Below are 21,102 nucleotides of genomic sequence, written 5' to 3'. Positions count from 1 at the left end.
TTGAAGGATAATTGCTTTTTACAAAATTTTGTGTTTTTCTGTCATTCATTAACAAGAATCAGCCATAGGTACACCCATGTCCCCTGCCTCCCAAACCTCCCATCTCCCCCTCAGCAAAATTGTTTCTTGTTCTTGCTCTGCACTTTGGAAAATGCTGCTTTGGGCCTAATCTACTCATTTTTAAAATAAAATGAAAATTGAACTACCTAAACTCTAATGTTGATGGACTCCAAAATTCTCTTAGCCTTGTGATGGCATTCATTATTGTGACACAATTCTAACAAACTTATCTGGTGAAACCAGATTAAAGTAGAATAGCAAAAGGGAAAAAGAGGATTTTGCTCTTTGACATTTTTGTGAAATCAGCTGAATTAAGGTACTTTGTTTTCCTCCTGTGGTTCCTATGTCTTAAACATTCTGAAATCTGTTTTTTAACTGTCTTTGTACTTTGCATTCTGTATATGTTAGCATTTATAATATATGACATTGCTTGCATCCAAGAGTGCTGAACTTTTTATTTCAGTGCTGTATTTTGTTTTCAGGTCTGTAGATTGACAGAAAAATAAATGACGGGACTGGTCTTTTCTTTGTCTTGGGGGTGGTGGTGGTAGGGGCTTGGAACAGATGGATCCAGTGCCTCTAACAATTGGAGGAAGTGGATTGTGGAGCCAGGAAACAGCATCTACTGTTCTTTTGTAATCTTGGTGGGGGTGGAGATGGGATTCCATTTTACTCATTTAAGTTCACTGACATTTTAGTTTTGATTTCAGTTTAGATTGAATTATTACTAAAATATTTAAGTCACTATTCACTATATTTTTCTGGAATTCCTTCATCTTCTTGATTTTTGTGAGTTCTTGGATATAAAACTTGTTTAAAATTTATTTTAACAATGTTTTCACAGTTGAGATTACCTTTAGATTGCCTCTTGATGCTTTTGGCTGCAAAGGATATAATCAATCTGATTTCGGTGTCGACCATCTGGTGATGTTCATGTATGGTCTTCTCTTGTGTTGTTGGAAGACGGTGTTTGCTATGACTAGTGCGTTCTCTTGGCAGAACCCTATTAGCCTTTGCCCTGCTTCATTCTATACTCCAAGGCCAAATTTGCCTGTTACTCCAGGTGTTTCTTCACTTCCTACTTTTGCATTCCAGTCCCGTATTATGAAAAGGACATCTTTTGGGAGTGTTAGTTCTAGACGGTCCCATCACTTCATGGCAAATAGATGGGGAAACAGTGAAAACAGTGGCTGACTTTATTTTGGGGGGCTCCAAAATCACAGCAGATGGTGATTGCAGCCATGAAATTAAAAGACGCTTACTCCTTGGAAGGAAAGTTATGACCAACCTAGACAGCATATTAAAAAGCAGAGACATTACTTTGCCAACCTTTGTCTGTCTAGTCAAGGCTATGGTTTTTCCAGTGGTTATGTATGGATGTGAGAGTTGAACTATAAAGAAAGCTGAGCGCCGAAGAATTGATGCTTTTAAACTATGGTGTTGGAGAAGACTCTTAGAGTCCCTTGGACTGCAAGGAGATCCAAGCAGTCCATCCTAAAGGAGACCAGTCCTGGGTGTTCATTGGAGGGACTGATGTTGAAGCTGAAACTCCCAATGCTTTGGCCACCTGATGTGAAGACCTGACTCATTTGAAAACACCCTGATGCTGGGAAAGATTGAGGGCAGGAGGTGAAGGGGACAGAGGATGAGATGGCTGGATGGCATCACTGACTCAATGGACATGGGTTTGGGTGGACTTCGGGAGTTGGTGATGGACAGGGAGGCCTGGCGTTGCTGCAGTTCATGGGGTCGCAAAGAGTCGGACACGACTGAGTGACTGAACTGAACTTGATGCTTTTAAAATAAAATTCAGGGACTTCTCTGGTGGTCCAGTGGCTAATACTCCATATTTTCAATGCAGGGGGCCCAGGTTTGATCCCTGATCAGGGAACTAGATCCCACATGCTGCAACTAAGAGTTTGATTGCTGCAACTGAAAGACCCTGCATGCCACAACGAAGACCCAGAGCAGCCAAATAAATAGTTTTAAAAAGAAAAAGAAAATCCAAATTTCTTGGTATACTAGATAAGCCCTTCACAAACTATGTCCTGTCTGCCTGTTAAAGCCACCCTCGCCACTCTGTACACATGCACACACATACATACATGTTTTATTCCTGCATGTCTGTATTGTGGCACTTTTTTTTTTTTTTGACCATGCTGTGCAGCTTGTGGAATTTTAGTTCCCTGACCAGGGACTGAACCAGGCCCTGGCAATGAAAGCACCGAATCCTTACTACTGGACTGCCAGGGAATTCCCTGTGGCGCTTCTTCAATAGTCTAAGATCACAATTTTTGTTTTAGAGTTGATTGTGCTTTATCCTGAGACGTTTCATAATTATTATGAAAAATTATACTTTTACTGAGCACTACATTCTAGCAAGGTTTTAAATTCTTTGTATAAGTTAACTTAGTCCTTACCACAACACTTGAAGTAATTAGTGAGAAAACAAGCACAGAGAAGTTGAGCAAGCCGTAGTCACCATTTGAAACCATTGTGCCTCCAAATACTGGGCACTTAATCACTATACTGTATTGCTTTTTGTATAAACAAGAATGCCATTCAGTCTGCTGTGGGGGAGTATTCCTTTCTGGGGATTTGAATGCTTATGTTTTCTACCTGTGGCATCTGACTCCTCATATCAGAATATTTGAGAAGCTTACCAAAAAGGATCTAAGTGAACTTGGAACCAGGGCCAAAGTACTTGGATGGCTTAGGTGAATGTTTCACTCAAGCAGGATAAAGCCTTGCCAATCATCCCCACCTCACACTTGGTATTTCCCTGGTAGATACCGTAGGTATGTCTGCCAAATTGTGTCTTTCTGTTCCCCAGCGAGTGAGTGCTACATTCTTGAGCCTCCTTATCTTTCTTATAAATCATCCCATTTCTGTTCTCACAGCCTTTCTTTTAGACGTAGTCAGTGTAATTGATTACAATCACATCTAGATCTTCCTTCCCAGGATTATATCCTGGTTACTTAGAGTATAATTGTGGAAATGCCAAGGTTGAGCAGGACTTGAAAACTTGGTGGTGTACATCAAGCAATTAAGTTATAATAGATGTTTCTGTAAAGCTGAAGTGTAATTTTGATCATTTTGATTAGTCGTTTTAGTGGTACTTTCTCCTTCAGCAGTATTATTTCTGTCTTGAATCATGTGCTTCAGTGGTCTTTGAAACCAAGATATTTAATAGATATGATTCAGAGGTGTACTTCTTATATTTGCATAGTGTTTCTTTTGGCGGTGGGGAGCGGGGAGGGCTTGGTATAAGAATAAAGTTGTTCCTGTAGGAGGAAGTAGAAAGGAGACTTGAGAGAGGAAGTGAAAGGAGGAACCTAACATTAAATAACTCGTCTCAACTAAGTGCTTTCAGGAAGAATTAAATTTCCTAATCAGAGCATGGATTCTTTTTGGCCTCTCTAGGATGTTTCTAGTATTTTGGAATACCATGTGCCTGTACTTGTACTCACATGGTATTCCAGTGTGTACATCGGAATACCATGTGAGTATACATGTGAACATTTTTCCTTATTTTCTTCCTTCCTTGTGTGTCAGCACTTCTAATGTTCCTTGTTAAAAAGAGAATTTAAGAATGAAATCTAAAGAAAAACCAAATTCTTTTATTCAGTAAGTGATGGTTCATATCTGAACTTCTGCTTCATTCTCTGTAATCCTTTTTTTTCTATTCTATTTATCCTCTATTTTTCATCTTTAGGAGTCTTTAAAAAAAAAGAGCTGCTTAAGTGTAGTGTGTGTGTGTGTACGTGTGCACACACACACGCATGCTCCATCATGTCCAACTCTTTTGCAACCCCATGGACTACAGCCCACCAGACTCCTCTGTCCATGGAATTCTCCAAGCAAGAATGCTGGAGTGGGTTGCTAGTTCCTCTTCCAAGGGATCTTCTCCACCCAGGGATCCAACCCACGTTTCCTGCATCTCCTGCATCGGCAGGAAGATTGTTTATCACTGTGCCACCTAGGAAGCCCGTATTGTGCATATACTTTTACTTTGTTAGGTGCCATCCTAGACACCTAATAATTCATGACATGAGATACCACATGTGAGGTAGGGATGATTGGCAAGGCTTCCAACAGCCTGAATGAAATATTCACTACAACCATCCAAGTATTATGGCTCTGATTCTAAGTTTGCCTGGGAGCTTTCTGATTAGCTTCTCAAAAATTCTGATACCAGGAGTCAGATGCCATGGAGGATGTAACAAATATCATGAGTGAAAATGGGTAAATTCATTAGTAATTGTTATTTCATGAGTCTTTACTCTGTGCTAAGCATGTTATGTAGCTTAACTATTAATAACTTTATTTCTGAAACAACCCTCTTGGTAGAACTGTTATCCTGATGAATGAGGAAACTGAGACTTGAATAGGTTAAGTAAATTGCCTGGGTACCAGAGCTAGAAGGAATTCAGGGTCTATCTGACATCAGAGTCTGTGTTATGAACCACTACATTATGCTCATTCAACACAGTATTTAAAGTATCTCACGTTATCTGGGAGTAGCAAGTTTAGTCACTGGAGAATTATAGCTGAAATCATATTCAACCCAACTAGGCCTTGACAGCATTTCAGATGGTCTTCGCCTCAGTCTAGGAAGACTAAAGTCCTATTGAGAGGTAGAATTTATGTGCATAAAACAACTAGAAAACTGAAGTGAAATGGAAAACTGTGTATATTTGGAGGCAATAGAGAAGAATGCTTTATTTTCCATATCCTAACTGCTGCTGCTGCTGAGTCACTTCAGTCATGTCCGACTCTGTGTGACCCCATAGACGGCAGCCCACCAGGCTCCCCTGTCCCTGGGATTCTCCAGGCAAGAACACTGGAGTGGGTTGCCATTTCCTTCTCCAATGCATGAAAGTGAAAAGCGAAAGTGAAGTCGCTCAGTCGTATCTGACTCTTAGCAGACCTGGTAGGTCTGCAGCCTACCAGGCTCCTCCATCCATGGGATTTTCCAGGCAAGAGTACTGGACTGGGGTGCCATTGCCTTCTCCGATCCTAACTACAGTGTAGCATAAAATACACATTGCAAAAGAAACAAAGGTAATTTTCTTAACATCAGATATGTTCCTTTACTTGACAACAGATGCTTGAAAAATGCTTGTGGTATGTATTGAGAGAGACGTGTTCTAGGACCAGGGTTCCTTTCTGCTGGTAGGAAAGGACTAGGTAGGCTGCTGACTCGTCCTTGCTCTGCAAGAGTTTTCAGTTCTCTTGGGGAGGTCACCATAGCTACATGGTACTTTTTACCTATTCCCTTCTGACAGCCCTGGCCTACAGTTTCCCTTTTCAGCTGGACTCTGTTCCCTCTTGCCATCTTATGACCACACTCCTCTGCCTTTTCTTTCCCAGCTGCCATCAAGTCTGTTCCAAAAAGTATACCCCCACCCCCGCCACTTCTCCAGTAAAGATTGTGTAATATAGAGAGAGCCTAAGAATTATACTTTATTCTCATAGCATAAAAAAGTTAGACTAGGTGATCTCTGAGGTTTATTTCCCTTTAGAGATAGTTCTCTGAGATGAGAATTAAAAAGAAATTTTATTCACATATAATTGGTTAATTAAGCATAAAATTTCTGTAGGCTTATATTTTCCAGTTGGTGTTCTGTGGAACCGTGGATTCTTTGGGATTAATAAAAAGCATTATTGGAAGGAAAGGTTTTATGGTCATCTATGTGTGAGTGGAAGTGAGAAGTAGATTTAAGGGACTAGATCTGATAGACAGAGTGCCTGATGAACTATGGACGGAGGTTCATGCCATTGTACAGGAGACAGGGATCAAGACCATCCCCAAGAAAAAGAAATGCAAAAAAGCAAAAGGGCTGTCTGAGGAGGCCTTACAAATAGCTGTAAAAAGAAGAGAAGCAAAAAGCAAAGGAGAAAAGGAAAGATATACCCATTTGAATGCAGAGTTCCGAAGAATAGCAAGGAGAGATAAGAAAGCCTTCCTCAGCGATCAATGCAAAGAAATAGAGGAAAACAATAGAATGGGAAAGACTACAGATCTCTTCAAGAAAATCAGAGATACCAAGGCAACATTTCATGCAAAGATGGGCTCAATAAAGGACAGAAATGGTAGGGACCTAACAGAAGCAGAAGATATTAAGAAGAAGTGGCAAGAATACACAGAAGAGCTGTACAAAAAAGATCTTCACAACACAGATAATCATGAAGGTGTGATCACTCACACTCACCTAGAGCCAGACATCCTGGAATGTAAAGTCAGGTGGGCCTTAGCAAGCATCACTACAAACAAAGCTAGTGGAGGTGATGGAATTCCAGTTGAGCTATTTCAAACTCTAAAAAATGATGCTGTGAAAGTGCTGCACTCAATATGTCAGCAAATTTGGAAAACTCAGCAGTGGCCACAGGACTGGAAAAGGTCAGTTTTCATTCCAGTCCCAAAGAAAGGTAATGCCAAAGAATGCTCAAACTACCACACAATTGCACTCATCTCACACACTAGTAAAGTAATGCTCAAAATTCTCCAAGCCAGGCTTCAGCAATACGTGAACCGTGAACTTCCTGATGTTCAAGCTGGTTTTAGAAAAGGCAGAGGAACCAGAGATCAAATTGCCAACATCCGCTGGATCATGGAAAAAGCAAGAGAGTTCCAGAAAAACATCTATTTCTGCTTTATTGACTATGCCAAAGCCTTTGACTGTGTGGATCACAATAAACTGTGGAAAATTCTGAAAGAGATGGGAATACCAGACCACCTGACCTGCCTCTTGAGAAACCTGTATACAGGTCAGGAAGCAACAGTTAGAACTGGACATGGAACAACAGACTGGTTCCAAATAGGAAAAGGAGTACGTCGAGGCTGTATATTGTCACCCTGCTTATTTAACTTATATGCAGAGTACATCATGAGAAATGCTGGGCTGGAGGAAGCACGAGCTGGAATGAAGATTGCCGGGAGAAATATCAATAACCTCAGATATGCAGATGACACCACCCTTATGGCAGAAAGTGAAGAAGAACTAAAGAGCCTCTTGATGAAAGTGAAAAAGGAGAGTGAAAAAGCTGGCTTAAAGCTCAACATTCAGAAAACTAAGATCATGGCATCCGGTCCCAATAGATGGGGAAACAGTGGAAACAGTGGCTGACTTTTTCTGGGCTACAAAAATCACTGCAGATGGTGATTGCAGCCATGAAATTAAAAGATGCTTACTCCTTGGAAGGAAAGTTGTGACCAACCTAGATAGCATATTCAAAAACAGAGACATTACTTTGCCAACAAAGGTCCGTCTGGTCAAGGCTGTTTTTTCCAGTAGTCATATATGGATGTGAGAATTGGACTGTGAAGAAAGCTGAGCACCGAAGAATTGATGCTTTTGAACTGTGGTGTTGGAGAAGACTCCTTAGAGTCCCTTGGACTGCAAGCAGATCCAAGCAGTCCATCCTAAAGAAGATCAGTCCTGGGTGTTCATTGGAGGGACTGATGTTGAAGCTGAAACTCCAATACTTTGGCCAGCTCATGCGAAGAGCTGACTCATTGGAGAAGACCTTGATGCGGGGAAAGATTGAGGGCAGGAGGAGAAGGGGACGACAGAGAATGAGATGGTTGGATGGCATCACCAACACAGTGGACATGGGTTTGGGTGGACTTCAGGAGTTGGTGATGGACAGGGAGGGCTGGCATGCTGTGGTTCATGGGGTCGCAAAGAGTTGAACACAACTGAGTGACTGAACTGAACTGAACTGAATGTGTGAGTGGGACAAAGTTGAACAAATTTCTTCACTGCTTAAGACTTCTGATTTCCAGTCAAGAATTTAATGAGCCAGCCAGTCTATAATGTGAGGATATACATGAACAGTAGGAGGAGATGGGAAGATATAAGAGTTAAATATCATCATCGTAGAAAGTCAGTGGATGATACCCAAAATTGACAAATATCAAGAAATAACACCATAAACATGATTTAGAGATTGGGAGTTAAATGCTAAAATGACTAATACTGTTGAAAATTTTTCTCTGGGGTCTTGGGAGCAGGAATTGGTTTGGGGGAAGAGGGAGGGCAGGTGAACTGCTATTTATTACTGCTGTAGAGCTATTTGATATCTCAAACCATGTGTATATACTTTATTAAAATTAAACATGGAAGAATATCACAGCTTCAAAAATAATTTTTGATAGCTGAATGACATTCCATCATGTAGTTATACCATACTTTTTCAATCAGATCTCTTACCATTGGTTATATAGACCTCTTTGAATTTTTTAACATTATAAATAATATTGACACTAAGGTATTTTTGTCTTATCTGTGATTTTCTTCTAAATTGATAAAAATGAGAAAAGGCCAGAGAAGAGGGATATTTTATTTTTTCTTGTATATATTTCATTATCCTTTGAGAATTTTGATTTTTTAATCAGCATTTTATCTTCTTAAATAGTATTCAAGTTAAACTTTAATTGTATAGGAGTAAGAATTGAAATGGCCAGATAATCTGAATGCAAAATCCATCACTGCTTCCACTTTTCTGCCTTCTATTTTTCATGAAGTGATGGGAGCAGATGTCACGATCTTGGTTTTTTTAATGTTGAGTTTTAAGCCAGCTTTTTGACTCTCCTTTTCCACTTTCATTTAGAGTCTCTTTAGTTCCTCTTCACTTTCTGCCATTAGAGTGGTTCATCTGCATATCTAAGGTTGTTGATATTAAACTATACATATTTTTAATGTAGCATTAAGACTTATTGATAGAAATAATAGTGTTTAACCTTTTGTAATGACCATTTTAAGTCTTTCCAGAAAATCAGCGTTTTCAAATATACTAGCATGTAAATAATGCATTGGTTGTTGTCTTATTTAAATTTCGCTTTCTATTACACAGTTATTAATAATAGCCAGGAATACCAGTTTTAAAGTAATTTTCTCTTATTACAAGAAGTAAAATTTGAAGTTTTTTTTCTTTTAAAAATACAGAAATACATGTTTTCAGAATTCCAAGAAATTGGAAGAAGTTAATGAAGAAAGCTATAAGATGTATTTCTTAACATGGTTGTTCTGCCATTTTCCAACCATTTTTCTTACTTGAAAAGAAAGGTGATCCATTTAATATAAAATATACTTTTTATTTCAGTGGTGCCTACTCTCTAGCTGCTATCATATATTATTTTAACTAAATCTCTAACTTAGATTTTACACTGTGGCAGAGAATAGTTTGTTTCGCATAGTAAAAGCTACAAAATTAATGTTTTCCTTCCTGTCTTCCTTTTAATTCCTACTCAAACTTTTTTCTTTTATTAGTCTATTCTTTCTCATAGTCTTTCTCTACTCTTAAGACTTTTTCAGTTTTTTTTTGTAATTTAAGATATTATTCATATAAAATTCACCATTTTAAAGTATACCATTTAGGAGCTTTTAGCATATTCATATGACTGGAACCATCACCACTAATTCCAGAACATTTCCATTACCTGCAAACAGCCCCATACCTATTGATAGTCAGTCCCACCTCCCCCTACCCTGGCAACAACTAATCTACTTTCTGCCTTTATGGATTTATCTATTTTGGACATTTTATATAAATGGCATTATACAATATGGGGCCTTTTGTATCTGGCTTTGTTCAGTAAGAATTAGGCTTTTGAGGCTCATACATGTTATAGCCTTTTTATACAGTTCACAGGGTTCTCATGGCAAGTATACTAGAGTGGTTTGCCATTCCCTCCTCTAGTGGATCACATTTTCTCAGAACCCTACACTATGACCCATCTGTTTTGAGTGGCCCTGCACAGTACAGCTCCTAGCTTCCTTGAGCTCCTTTGCCATGACAAGGCAGTGATGTGGAAACTCTTAAAGAGATGGGATTAAAGAGATGGGAATACCAGACCATCTTAACCTGTGTCCTGAGAAACCTGTATGTGAGTCAAGAACAACAGTTAGAACAACAGTTAGAACCTTGTATGGAACAACTGACTGGTTCAAGATTGAGAAAGGAGTATGACAAGGCTGTTTATTGTCATCCTGTTTATTTAACTTATACTTAGAACACGTAATACAAAATGCTGGACTGGATGAATTACAAACTGGAATCAATCAAAATGGCTGGGAGAAATATCAACAACCTCAGATATGTGGATGATACCACTTTAATGGCAGAAAGTGAAGAGGAACTAAAGAGCCTGTTGATGAGGGTGAAAGAAGAGAGTGAAAAAGCCAGTTAAAACTCAGTATTAAAAAAACTAAGATCATAGCATCCAGTCCCATCACTTCATGTCAGATGGAAGAGGAAAAGATGGAAGTAGTGACAGGTTTCCTCTTGTTGGGCTTTGAAATCACTGCAGATGGTGGGTGCAGTCATGAAATTAGAAGACGGTCGCTTCTTGGCAGGAAAGCCATAACAAACCTAGACAGTGACAAAAGCAGAGACATCACTTTTGCCGACAAAGGTCCTTATAGTCAAGGCTGTGGTCTTCCCAGGAGCCATGTATGGATGTGAGAGCTGGACCATAAAAGAAGGCAGAACGCTGAAGAATTGATGCTTTTGAACTGTGGTGCTGGAGAAGACTCTTCAGAGTCCCATGGACTGCAAGGAGATAACTTTGGCCACCTGATGCAAAGAGCTGACTCATTGGAAAAGACCCTGATGCTGGGAAAGATTGAAAACAGAAGGAGAGGAGGGTAACAAGGGATGAGATGGTTGGGTGTCATCACTGATTCAATGGACATGAACTTGGGCAAGCTCCAGAAGATGGTGGGGAACAAGGAAGCATGGTGTGCTGTAGTCCATAAGATTGCAGAGTCAGACGCTACTTGGCAACTGAACAAGAACAACATGTTATAGCATGTAACATTCCTTTCTGTGGCTGAATGATACTCCATTGTGGACATTTGAGTTTTTCCCTGCCTTTTCTTTTTTTAATTGAAGTATGTGTGTAGTTAATAAGTCGTGTCCGACTCTTTGCGACCACGTGGACTGTTGCCTGCCAGGCTCCCCTATCCATGGGATTCTCCAAGCTAGAATACTGGAGTGGGTTGCCATTTCCTCCTCCAGGAATTGAAGTATAGTTGATTTTATAATACTGTGTTAGTTTTGGGTATACAGCATAGTGATTCAGTTATTTCTTTTTTTAGATTATATTCCACTATAGGTTATTGCAAGATTATAATTCCCTATGCTATATAGTAAATCCTGGTTGTTTTATCTAGTTCATGTATAGTAGTTTGTACCTGTTAATCCCTTACTCCTAACTGTCCGTCCCTCCTCCCTCCCCTTTGGTAATCATAAGTTTGTTTTCTGTGTCTGTGAGTCTGTTTCTGTTTTGTATGTAAATTCATTTGTATTATCTTTTAGATTCCACATATAAGCGATATCATATAGTATTTGTCTTGCTCATTTGTCATTTCATTAAGCATGATCTCTAGGTCCACCCATGTTGCTGCAAATAGCAATATTTCATTCTTTTTTATAGCTGAGTAATGTTTCATGATATATGTATATACCACATCTTCTTGAAGTACTCATCTGTTAGTGGACACTTGGGTTGTTTCCATGTCTTGGCTATTGTAAATAGTGCTGCTGTGAAATTGGGGTGCAGGTATCTTTTTGAATTAGTTTTCATTTTTTCCAGATACATACCTAGGAACTGGGATTGCTGGGTCGTATGGTAGCATTATTTTTTTCAGGACCCTCCATACTATTTTCCATGGTGGCTGCAGCAATTTACTTTCCCACCAACAGTGTAGGAGGGTTCCTTTTTCTCCACACTTTCTCTCACATTTATTATTTATAAACTGTTTGATGATGGCCATTCTGAATGGTGTGAGGTGACACCTCATTGTGATTTTGATTTACATTTCTCTAATAATTAGGGATATTGATTGTTTTGGCCACACCCTGCAGTGTGTGGGATCTTGGTTCCCCAAACAGAGATTGAACCCAGGGCCTCAGCAGTGAGAGCACAGAGTCCTAACCATTGGACCACCAGGGGAATTCCCTTTTGATATGATTTTAAATGGAAATTTTTTAATTTCTTTCTCTTTCTGATATTTCATTATTAGTATAAAGAAATTCAACAGATCTCTCTATTAATCTTATATCCTGCTGCCTTTCTGAATTCATTTATTAGTTCTGGTGCATGTATGGATGTGAGAGTTGGACTGTGAAGAAGGCTGAGCACCGAAGAATTGATGCTTTTGAACTGTGGTGTTGGAGAAGACTCTTGGGAGTCCCTTGGACTGCAAGGAGATCCAACCAGTCCATTCTAAAGGAGATCAGCCTTGGGATTTCTTTGGAAGGAATGATGCTGAAGCTGAAACTCCAGTACTTTGGCCACCTCATGCGAAGAGTTGACTCATTGGAAAAGACTCTGATGCTGGGAGGGATTGGGGGCAGGAGAAGGGGATGACAGAGGATGAGATGGCTGGATGGCATCACTGACTCGATGGACGTGAGTCTGAGTGAACTCCAGGAGTTGGTGATGGACAGGGAGGCCTGGCGTGCTGTAGTTCATGGGGTCGCAAAGGGTCGGACACGACTGAGCGACTGATCTGATCTGAAGGTTTGTCTTGGAGAAGGAAGTGGCAACCCACTCCAGTATTCTTGCTTAGAAAATTCCATGGACAGAGGAGGCTGGCAGATCACAGCCCACGGGGCTGCAAAGAGTTGGCCATGACAGCACACACAAGGAGTAAGGGTTCTCTGTATAGATATCCGTCACTGTTGTTCAGTTGCTAAGTCGTGTCTAAATCTTTGTGACCCCATGGACTGCGGCACACCAGCCTTCTCTGTCCTTCACTATCTTCCAGAGTTTGCTCAAACTCATGTCCACTGGTAATGCCATCCAACCATCTCATCCTCTGTCACACCATCTCCTCCTGCCCTCAATCTTTCCCAGCATCAGGGTCTTTTCCAGTGAGTCAGCTCTTTGCATCCATTGGCCAAATTATTGAGTCTATAACATCAGTCCTTCCAATGAATATTCAGGGTTGATTTCCTTTAGGATTGACTGGTTTGATCTCCTTGCAGTCCAAGGGACTCTCAAGTCTTCTCCAGCCCCACAGTTTGAAAGCATCAATTCTTTGGCACTCATATCATCTGCCAATAGTGATAATTTTATCTTTTCCCTTCTTTGAGGGTAAGTTTGGTATTGCTGAATCCTTTTAATTTTTGCTTGTCTGAGAAATTCTTTAACTCTCGTGTTCTACATGATAATCTTACTAGGTAGAGTATTCTAGGTTGCAGGCTCTTCCCTTTCAGCACTTTGAAATATATCATGCCACTCCCTTTTGGCCTGCAGAGTTTCTGCAGAGCAATCAGCTGATACCCTTATGGGACTTTCCTTATAACTGATACTTTGTTTCTTTTTCCTTTAAAATTCTCTTTTACTTTTACCATTTTAATTATGATATATCTTGGTGTGGGTCTGTTTCAATTCATCTTGTTTGAAACCCTCTGTGCTTCTGTTCCTGAATGTCTGTTTCCTTTAGGTTTGGGAAGATTTTAGCCATAACTTCTTTAAACATTTTTGGTCTACTTCTCTCCTCCTTTTGAATCCTCGTTATTCATAGGTTGGCACATTTTTCTATTTTCCGTAGATCTTGTATGTTGCTTTCTTTTTTTCTTGTCATTTGTCTTTTTGTTGTTCTGACTGGGTGATTTCCATTGTTTTATCTTCTAGATCACTTGTTTGTTTTTGTGTCCTTTAGTCAGCTATTCATTGCTTCTAGATTGCTTTTATCTCAGCAGTTGAATTATCTATTTTGACTGGTTCATCTTCATATTTTCTAGATCTTTGTAACAGTGACCTGTGTTTCTGTTGATTGATTGTTGTTGTTGTGTAGTTGCAAGTCATGTCCAACTCTTTTGCAACCCCATGGACTGTATCCTGCCAGGCTCCTCTGTCTATGCAATTTCCCAGGTAAGAATACCAGAGTGGGTTGACATTTCCTTCTCTAGGGGATCTTCCAGATGATCTTTGAGCCTCCTAAGCCCTGCATTTCTACTGATAATCTTTCTTAATTCATTAGCATTTTTATTGCTGCCTTTTGAACTCAGGATCTGAAGCGATTTAGCAGCAGCAGCAGCAGATGATACCATGCAAGACTCTGTTCACCCTGATTGTTGGCAAGCCAGTACACGTGCACTCCTCTGAGTAGAGTCTAGGCTTCTCCAGCTCTTCATTCTGTCATGTTGGTTCTCCCTGCAGCCAGTAGAGCTTGTCTCCTTTGTGCACAGGTCTGAGATGCCCACATTGTTTCTTGACCTGCCCATTTCCCATGGCGAGAGTCCGCCCCTGCAGACCTTCTCTTTCTTCTGGATCCTTCCCAGGATGTAGATTCCAACCTGATGCCTTTTTCCATCCTTCCCTGTTAAATGGAGATCTCTCTTGTAGCTTTGGTTGCATAGGGATTTCCAGCAATTTTCCTTGAGAATTGTTGCACATGTAGATGTATTTTGGGGTGGGGGGAGGTGAGCTCAGTGTCCTCCTACTCTGCCATCTTTATCCCCCTCTCGTTTTTTTCCCCTACATTTTGGCTATTACAAATGGTGCTGCTTTGAACATTGCTGTACCAGTTTTTCTGTGGACAGTATTTTCATTTCTTTCTAACATGTAGGAATAAAATTGCTGGATCGTACGGTAATTCTGTGTTTAACTTTTTGAAGCCTAAGTCGTTCTTGTCTTGGGTCGTTAAGTGCTAGTAATGTTTTTCCTCCGTTAGGTACCAGAATTGTAACAGGGTAGAATATCATCCATTAGTACTTATTTGTACATCAAAAAGCAAGAACTTTTATCTGAAACAGTGGTTTTCAACCTTGGCTGCACCTTGGAATCACCTGGGGAACTTTAAAACCTACTGATACCTGGTTCCCACCCCCAGAGATTCTGATTTAATTCATGTGAGCAGCAGCTTTGGCCTCCAAATTTATAAAGGCTCATCAGGTGATTATAATGTGTAGCCAATGCTGGAAAACATTGCTCTAAAATGTAGTCTAATACTGAAGTTAGGCTTTGCAACTTGAAAAACAGATGGCAGGTATTGCAGGAAAGAAAGTGGGGCATGAGAGGATTTTCACATCCCAGGTCTTAGGCAAGTTCCTGGGATGGCCACCTATTGTGGGTTCTTGACTTCACACTGGAAAGAATTCAAGGGCAAGCCATGGTAAAGTGAAAAAAGTTTTATTCAGGGAAATACACACTCCACAGACAGAATGTGGCCCATTCATATACAGAATGAGAGGCCCCTGGGCACAGGGGAGTTGTCAGTTTTTATAGGGGTTTGCAGTTTTATAGGCTGAGTGGGAGGATTATTCCAACTCTTTTATAAAACGGTTGGGGATTTCCAGGAATTGGGTCACCATCCACTTTTTGGCCATTTAAGGTCAGCCTTGGAACTGTTATGGTGCCAATGGGTGTGTCATTTAGCTTGCAGATGTATTGATATTGTAAGGAGTGTATACTGAGGCTCAAGGCCTAGAAGTCAGTTATCCACCATCTTGAACCTAGTTGGTTCTAACCAGTTTATGTCTTCAGTGGCTATCATTCTTTTAAAGGTTGTGCCCTGGCCCTTTCCTGTCTCACAAGGACTTCATGTATATACTGGTTGCTCCTTGAACAAGGTGAGTTTAAACTGGGTGTGTACAGTTATACTTAGATTTTTTTTTTCCTCCAATGAATTCCTACTACAGTACTAACCTAGCCCCTGCATTGTTAAAGGGTCAACTGTACTTTTCTTGGGGCAGAGATTCTTTGTGGCTATAGAGTTGATTGACTTAATAATATGGCTCTCTATTCTCCATGTAATATGCTTAATAGTAATTGAAAACACATGCTCTGGAGCAGTCTGCCTAGGTTTCATCCTTGCTCTACTGTGTGACCTTGCAAAAGTTGCTTAACCTCACTGTTCCTTAGTTTGTACATATGTAAAATGTGGGATTAAATAGTGTTTGCTGTGGTCTTAATATTTGTGTGTCCTCCCCTCCAAAATTCTTATGTTTAAAATCCAAATTGCAGGATGTGATGGTGTTAGTAGATAGGGCATTTGGTTGGTGCTTAAACCATGAGGGTGGAACTCTCATTAGTAGGATGAGTGTCTTGTAAAAATGACTCCCGAGTTGCTAGCTCCTCCCACCATGTGAGGATGCTCCAGCTTTAAACCATAAAGAGGGTCCTCACAAGAACTTATAAAATACCCAGTCTGGTATTTTGTTATTGCAGCCTTAATGGACTAAGTGTTGTAACGATTAAATGAATGTGTGTATGTGTATTCATATATATTTTTTGTTTCTAGAATAATGTATGTATAATGCTTTATAAGTGTTAACCATTGTAGTTAGAGTCCTCTCAATCCCTTACCCACTATCTAGACTTTCAAAATGATGAATAAAGATGATTAAAAAGTTAGCTGTCATTTACAAGTTTTTTTGTATATTTAAAAATTTTTTCCTAATAAAAAGTTAAGAAAGCAACATAATGACCCTCCATGTATTATTCACCCAGCTTCAGTGATCATGGCCATTCTTACATCTTCTATAAACTCCCACTCATCTCCTTACTTTCGAATTATTTTAAGGAAAATCCTGCAGACTTTTATTTAAATAGCTTCTTTTTTTAATTTATTTGGCTGTGTCAGGTCTTAATTGCAGCACCCAGACTTCTCTAATTATGGCCGATGGGCTCCAGAGTGCTTGGACTCAGTAGTTGCTCCATGGCATGTGGGATTTTAGTTCCCCAACCAGGGATCAAACCCATGTCTCCTACATTGCAGGGTGAAATCTTAACCACTGGAGCAACAGGGAAGTCCCCGGATCATTTTCTTTAGTCTTTACCAAAAAAGCCTTACATCTGTTCAATAGGTCTGAAAGATCTGTTACCTATTTTATAAATGCTGAAACTGAGCTTTAGTGGGGACAGGTAGCTTGCCCAAGGTCACACAGCAAATATATTTTGGGATCAGAATTTGGCTGCTGGAGCTCCTGCTACTCACCACTATGCTAACCTGCTCTGAATGGAAGTTTCTACTTGTAAATACATTGGTTACCATGAAAGTCTAATCAAAATATGCCAAAGAGAATTGCAAATTTATCAAACTCTTAAGAGTACAGTAATAACTGTGTAACTCATAGAGAAATTTACATTGTGATTAACTTTAAGAGAAGGAATAAAGTAGGAAACTAACTTAGTAGAATATCTTAATGCAAACTCCTTGCTTTCTGGTATAAACTGACTTAATACCTTATAAAATCATTCTTATATTGGTCTTGTCAGGAATCGATTTAAGGTGCTATTTCTTCATTACTTCCTGTCTCTCCATTTTTATCAATGAAGACCTAGATCTCCTGTTAAGTTCTAAGTCCTTTGTTCTTTGTATTCCTTCTTTCCAGTACTAGTATTTTCTTTTTCTAAATTAGTATAGATATTTTTCAGGTTCAAAATTATTATAAAACAGCTGAAAACCATGATTACTCTGGTCTTTCTAATTCTTCATTTAGTTTAACCATCTTTGAGTCTGTGGAAGATTTCATGGTATTACTATAGAAAGTATCTGAAATTTTGAAATGAGTCATCAGGTAGAGTGCTTAGCTTATTTTCTTATATTCAACAGTTCTCATATCTTATTAAGGGACAGTGCATTCAGCAGTAAGACTGTTTACTAGACCATGAACTAACCTTGATTTCAGAGTTAATTCAGCCTTGAATAATCAATCTGGTCTTTATTGACTCAGTCACCTTAGGCAAATTATGTAAACTCAGCCTTAGTTTCCCCACCTATAAAGTAGTATAACAGAGATAATATGAATATGAACATATATGAATAACTTAGATGAGTACAGACGCATAGTACATGATCTGTGAGCATTTCTTCCTTCCCTCTCCCCCAAGGTTTTATAATAGAAAAGAAGTTAAGAAAGGTAAATTAGGAGTGTAGTAAGCCCAAATGAACCATAATAAGGAAAATAGGGTATAAAAGTACCATGTAGAATCTTACATTTTCATATCAAAGGCACACAAACAGCATAAGATCCCAGGAGCACTGGGAAAACGACACAGATATTTAATCTATTAGATTATGCCTAAGAAAAGTAAGTTTAATGGGATCTTTGTGTCAGGTGATGTTTCATTTTCCTTCCTCTCCCTCTTCACTAATTCTCCTTAACATTCTGGATAGCCTTTCCCGATTTCATGAGAAAAAGTTCTGGAGATAATAAATATGAGTAAAGCTGTGTAGCTCATTCTAGCATACACCGTGCCTGACACTTCTGAGCAGTTTGCTGCTGCTGATGCGGCTGCTAAGTCGCTTCAGTCGTGTCCAACTCTGTGCGACCCCAGAGACAGCAGCCCACCAGGCTTCCCCGTCCCTGGGATTCTTCAGGCAAGAACACTGGAGTGGGTTGCCATTTCCTTCTCCAATGCATGAAAGTGAGAAGTGAAAGTGAAGTCGCTCAGTCGTGTCCGACTCTAGCAACCCCATGGACTGTAGCCCACCAGGCTCCTCCATCCATGGGATTTTCCAGGCAAAAGTACTGGAGTGGGATGCCATTGCCTTCTCCGTCTGAGCAGTTTAATAAAGGCTAAAAAAGCCTGGGGAGTATTATTCTTTGTCTCTCTTGGGCCTTCCCCTTAACAATTCTGCTTTGTCTCTCTCACTCCCGTTTACTATAAATCATGTGCTCAACACCCTCAAAACTCCAGAGTAGAGCAGTCTTAGGCAGCTCTGTCCTGATACCAGCATGCCAAACATGTGAGAACTTTACAGAAGTCTGTTTCTTGTCTTGTGTGTCATCTGCTTAGCGAGGAACCAAAGAGTACTAGGCAGCACTTTGAGTTCAGTTAAAGGGTGTGTCCTACAAGATGACACCATTGCTGCGCCAGGAGTGACTCTTCGCATCTGCTTCCCAGCTATATTTGCCTTTTTTTTTTTTTAATCTGCCTTTTTGATAATTAAAGGCAAGACAATGGAATCTTCAAGTTTGACAGAGGTCAGTTTTGCATTCAAGCCTCTGTTTGAACCTACATGGAGTTTTGCTCATATTTACTAGGAGAGTAACAACTACTGACTTGTAATTAGCAAGAGTCACCTCTAGGAGTGGAATTAAAAATTACCCAGTTTGAGAGATCTGAGCTTCCTTACTCGCCAAATATTTTTCTACCCATAGGGTACTACATGGGAAAACCTAATAGGGATATCATTTCCAGGTACTAATTGATTAGTGTGTATTGTTTTTCTTATCACTTTCTGCATTGTGGAGCATTTAGGAGTTTTATATGACAGGGACAGATAACTTTGGAGCATCCTGCCTAGGAAGAACTGGCTATAAAGGTACCTTGTAGGGGCTCTAGGAAGTAATGGGGAAGCACAAGGCTGCCTGGGCAGGCAGATGGGGGTATTCTGCTACTGCTACTGCTGCTAAGTCGCTTCAGTCATGTCCGACTCTGTGCGACCCCATAGACGGCAGCCCACCAGGCTCCCCCATCCCTGGAATTCTCCAGGCAAGAACACTGGAGTGGGTTGCCATTTCCTTCTCCAATGCATGAAAGTGAAAAGTGAAAGTGAAGTCGCTCAGTCGTGTCCGACTCTTAGCGACCCCATGGACTACAGCCTATCGGGCTCCTCCATCCATGGGATTTTCGAGGCAAGAGTACTGGAGTGGGGTGCCATTGCCTTCTCCGGAGGGTATTCTAGAAAGGAAAAGTGTACAAAAAAGATGAGAGGGTACAAAGCAGCTTCCTTTCTTTTCATAATTACAGCTATGAAAGATTGACAAAAGAGAAATTGTGTGTAACATGAACATATGTGATTAAAGCTAAAGTTTCATGAACAGTGAGCAAAGTAATAAAACATGTGGTTCTGTTTATACTTGTATCTAATGAATGATCAGTTCTTAATTTAAGAAACACCTTTATATCTTTCTTTAAATTTTGTATTTATTTTTGTTTTTTGGCTGTGCTGGGTCACTGTTGCTTGCAGACTTTTCTCTAGTTGTGACCAGTGGGGGGCTGCTCTCTAGGTTGCCATGCACGGTATGTGGACTTTTCATTGCAGTAATTTCTCCTGTTGCAGAACACAGACTCCAGGACGCATGGGCTTTAGTAATTGCGGCTCCTGGGCTCTAGAGCACAGGCTTAAAAGCTGTGGCGCATAGGCTTAGTTGCCCCTTAGCATGTGGGATCTTCATGGATCAGGGATCTAACCCATATCTCCTGCATTAGCAGGCAGATTGTTTACCACTGAGCCATCTGGGAAGCCCCTATATCTTGATTATGTATCTTAGTATATGAACCTTTTGCTAGAGCCACAAGTCATACTATGGCACATAAGATGTGAGGTTAAATTTGCAACTTTGGCAGTTTAATAATTTTAATAGCAATAATTTTATGAGCATTAATGTCTTTAATCAAGGCTCAAAATCTAAATTAAATCTTGAAATGGTTAGAAAGGACAGTAGAATTATAAACAAAACTCTAAATGTAATGCCTTCCTGTCCTGGGAATGGGATATTATCACTTTTTTTTAGATGGTTCTAATAAAAGTGTTGGTTAGCTATGGATGTGACTAAAAAGATCTGTATGTGACCAGCAGGCTATTCTAGATCATACACATGTTATGGCAGTTTTTGATTTGTGGTTCTGTTGTTTATTTGAAGGCTTTGTGCTACTATTATATGTCACTTTGTTTCTAAAGATCCACTTAAACACTTTTGAGAGTACATCTTGTTTTTCTACTTATTTGTTCATTCAGCACACATTTACTGGAGTACCAACTGTCAGATCCTGTTAGGTGTTAGAGGTACAAAGACATAACAAAATCCTTTCCCTCCAAGAGTTCAGTCTAGTATATTCGCAGTTAACAAGCCTCTCTGCTTGTCAATGAGTGTACTTCGCGGCAGGATTTCTCAACCTCAGCGCTTTGACATTTGGGGCCAGACAATTCTTTGTTGTAGGAGGTTTGTGCCAAGGAGCATTATAGGATGTTTAGCAAGCATCCTTGACTTCTACCAACTAGATTCCAGTAACACTGCTTCTCCCTATCCCCCAACTCTTGACAATCAAAAAATTCTCCAGATATTGCC

The 21,102-nt window shown here is 39.9% G+C and overlaps 1 protein-coding gene across 5 annotated transcripts in view; it reads left to right on the top strand.

Annotated features, from left to right (window-relative positions):
- The window catches only part of SNAP23 (synaptosome associated protein 23), a 45,424-nt gene that overhangs the window by 2,012 nt on the left and 22,310 nt on the right, over window positions 1-21,102 (top strand). For 3 of the 5 annotated variants that reach the window (XM_086321768.1, XM_086321765.1, XM_086321770.1), the window contains exon 2: window positions 15,586-15,651. The exons of the other annotated variants lie outside the window; for them this stretch is intronic. The gene's annotated coding sequence lies outside the window, so the exon portion shown is untranslated. The remainder of the gene's footprint in view (window positions 1-15,585; window positions 15,652-21,102) is intronic. 5 annotated transcript variants of the gene reach the window in all.

Source organism: Bos grunniens, chromosome 10 (genome assembly GCF_055505025.1).
Source record: "Bos grunniens cultivar Pamir isolate PY7600 chromosome 10, Bosgru_T2T1.0, whole genome shotgun sequence".
In the NCBI taxonomy this organism is placed as follows: Eukaryota; Metazoa; Chordata; class Mammalia; order Artiodactyla; family Bovidae; genus Bos; species Bos grunniens.
Note: the sequence above shows the minus strand (reverse complement) of the source record. Positions and strands in the feature narration are given on the sequence as shown.